Below are 3,981 nucleotides of genomic sequence, written 5' to 3'. Positions count from 1 at the left end.
AGCACGTTATATGAATGGTTTCTTTTAAAGGTGCACCCCCTGAGAGTATGCATAATTTTTATTGCACTACCTTGAGTGGCTAACCATTATTAAGCCTAATATTCCTCTTGGAACATTGCTGCTAGAAACATGACCACGACACTAGGGTCACAATCTAAACTAAGTAGTCATATCATGTGGAAAGAGACACATTAACACTAGCTTCCCTCAATGAAACATCCATGAAGAATAATTTCCTACATTTTGGAGGATCTTATAAGGAAAAAATCTTACCTTCCTAAGTACCTTGCTCGTTGGTCGCTCCAGTCTATACTTTTAGGATTGCCCTTAGAGTGCTTATAAAGGCTACTCTAAGAGAATGGCCAACATATGGACTATATGACACAAATGAAAAATTTGATGCCATGTGTCAAGTCCCAGAGAATTCTCATACTCTCCACATGTGCAGTATGTCCCTTTTAAATCAATTCAACATTGAAAAGGTGGAACTATGGAGTGGTGGTAAACATTGTTTCCACAACAAGAAAAATCATTCTTCTTGACTCTATATTTGTATATATAGGGATCATCATTGATAAGTGCACGGATGCATGCGTGCGTGGTGCAAGGAAGGGAAGATGAGAGCATACATGGTGTGTGGGTGGAGCAAGCCTCTTACGAGAAGAAGTGAGAGTAACCCTTATTCATGTATATGTATAATGAATAAGGGTAAGTGTGGTCAATGGGCGTTCGAACACTGGATGTCCGACCTCGAGCAAATGTATGTTGCCTTTACCCCAATAACCTCTTACTTAAAGGCGAATGTGCCGATAAGTGGGTGCCGCCCATTAGCTCGATCACTCGATCTACATATAGCCGTATCGGCTCTAGTGAAAGGTGAGTGTGCGTATCCACGCTAGAGTCTGCATGCAAATCCCGTAGACATCTCTTTATGGTTTGTATAGCTCCATGATCCATCATGCTAGTGTCAGTCATCGTAGGATTGACTATCCCTGCTGCAAATGATCCCAATGTAGCTGCTAGGTTGGGCCTTGACACTAGTAGGTCGTACATGAGATGCTCAGACACTGATAAAATTATGAAAATTTGGTTGTACTACACTCCTCAACGCTACATCATCATGACTACTCATCACGTATGGATGTGTCATTGTCAAAACTGGGATGGCTATGTCCCTCTCATCCATAGGTGAAACTATGTGTCGTGGCATCAACTCATCAACCTCTAGCATGAGCATATCAAAGAACTCCATGTCCGTCATCTTTGCCCGTGTCTCTAGGACCAAACCTGCTCTACGTTTATCTAAGCAGAATTTGACAACACCTAACGTGTCTCATTAGAGAAATCCCGCTCCACCTCTGCCTCTGCAAAGTCCACTAACATGTCCTGCATAACTACATGCTCTGTCTCCTGAGCGTACTAGAGTTCATTCGTGAAGGAGACACATCTCGTTTCTCGCTCAACCACATGCCAACAACAAAATTGAGACTGTATTGTCTCGAACCTCAGATACATGCAAAGGGTATACTAAGCCACTCCGGGCTCCCTTGGAAATCACTAGTGATCCCCAATGCATCTGAAAAAGACTGCTCTCTAAGAAGCATCTCACACCCACAATCTGGTAACTGTCTCACTAAGATCAAACCGTGTCTCAACTGAGGAACATACCATACCTGTCATAGCGTATATGATGCACCACTTGGCAATGACAAGTAAATAACTCAAGAGGTTCATTCAAAATATATAGAATATATTGCACATGAGTTCAACAGAAGGGATTAATTGAAGGGATTAATTTCTGTTGTAAACTTACACAAAATTACATACAAATGGGTATTTTAATTTGAACAAGTGAAATTGGTACATAGTGAGTCTTTTTATTGAGAAAGTGGTACACAAAGGGTCCCTATACATCTCAAAAAATGTAGAATATGGCCTTTTAATAATATCTCTTGAATGTATGTGCTATACAACACTCTCAAATAAATTCAAGTACTTTCAAGCACTTCAAGCACTCTCATGTACATTCAAACACTTGTTAGTGCTCGAAGTGCTCTAAAGCACTTTGAGCACAATAAGCACTTTCAAGCACAACAAATACTTGCAAGCAATTTTAACACTAGGTTAGTAACCGAAGAGGACATAAAAGTGTCCTTTCAGGGTTTTTTTTTTTTGATTCTCCTAGTAGACTTGTTCATTTTGCAAAACCTTTTTTTGAGCTTGAAGTTAAGAGACCGCTATTTATGAAAAAACTGAGCAACCTTCAAAGTTCCTCACCATTTGGTTATGGTAAGCCTCCAAAGGTGATGCGTTGCTGCATTATACTCAAAACAACTATTTTTTGAGGTCAATCACATAGTAAGAGTGCTAGAGATTTTTCTAAACCATAAAACTATTTTTCCCATAAACGTCAATGGGCTGATGATCACATGGTATGGCTATCTTAGCCACACATTTTTTTCCTAGAAATATGCTTTGAAACTTGCTTCATAATTTTAGTTTTTAGTTTTGTTTATGAAGTTCTGTTGCAAAAATAGAGATGATCTTGTTACTTAACTTTTAAAAAAATTAGATGCAAAATTTGGGGTTTGTAAATTATAAGCATGTGTTCTATTTGCATTTTTCATCACAATAGTGAAATCACAAATTTTATGTTTTATTAATTGGTCAAAAATTGATGTGATTATGGGAATGTAATTTTTTTGAGTTAAACATGTGCTGTAAATTCGTCAATTCTCCATTGTTTTCAAGATCCTTCATTGTTAAATGAAGCATGACGTAGAAATTTTAAGATTTTTTTAACATAATTTTTTTGAAAAAAACTTGCGAGCTTAAATCCTCATTTTTTGAGTTTTTTGGGCTATTTTTGGGTTTTTTTGTGGCAATCAAAACTACACCTCATGCCCTGTTGTAATTTTTGATCGAGTGTTTTTCTTTAAAAATCCAACCTTTCCTTGTTTTATGTACAGTATGCATTCCCAACTTTTTTTAAAAAAGCCAAAAAAATAGTAACTGCGTAGAAAAGCAGACAGTACCAATTTTTTTTCTAAGTAATATGATCGACCTGTGTTGGTAGTTCAACAACCTCCATTGCGGCATAGTATCAAATCTCTCTCTCCTTACTTTAAAAAACACACACAGAGAAATAACTCCAAAGACTCAGTGAGGGGCTTGAAGCGCCCTCACCTTTATAGATTACTTGAGTTGCTCAACGACAGTAGATGCCCCACGATCTACCTTTTTAATGGCTACAGGTTCTAAAGCGGCTTCAAGACCAGTCCTACACTCATAATGGTGGTTGATAAGGAGAGAGATTGCACAATAGGCTGCGGTCTGTGTTGATCAAGCTAGCCAAATAGAGCAAGGACGTGAACGGGTCAAGTCATGTTCGTGCTTGAGAGGGAGAGAGATTTGCAAGTAGGCATGCACAGTAGTCTGCGGTGCATAGTAAGAAAAATAGAGCAAGGGTGAGAGGTTTTTAGGGTATTCATGAAGGCAACATATCATGCATACAATGCCTAAGGGTGGGTACCCATGTAAGGCTACCCGGGAGAGGTATCTCCCCCCAAAAAAACATTTCTTAATTAGAGCAAGGTAGAGTACCCTTTACCGGGAGCCAAAAAATCTGTTGTATAAGTATACATGTGTGTGTGTGTGTGTGTGTGCGCACGCGTTTGTGTGTACCCGCCCTTCCCAGGCACCATACGCAATGGGTCGATAGTAGGCCCATTGTGAATGGGCCTACTACCTAATTAAAGAAATGAGATTATTATGGTCGAACTGTAAACCAAGCCAATCATTTTGAGAAAGGGATCTCCTGTCAATTATATCCTTTCTTTGAAATTGTTAAGGAAAAATTTATTAATAAGTAGCTCATTACCCTCCCAGGCAAAGGAGTAGTTTGAAGATGAGTATACTATGAGGTATAGGAGGCTGATACAAGTACTAAGAGTAGCTTTAGGTGGTTGGTGGTTGTTCTTT

This window comes from Adiantum capillus-veneris, chromosome 29 (genome assembly GCF_014529385.1).
Source record: "Adiantum capillus-veneris isolate H3 chromosome 29, ASM1452938v2, whole genome shotgun sequence".
NCBI classification, from domain to species: Eukaryota; Viridiplantae; Streptophyta; class Polypodiopsida; order Polypodiales; family Pteridaceae; genus Adiantum; species Adiantum capillus-veneris.
The sequence above is the reverse complement of the archived record's forward strand: the minus strand, read 5'-3'. Positions refer to the sequence as shown.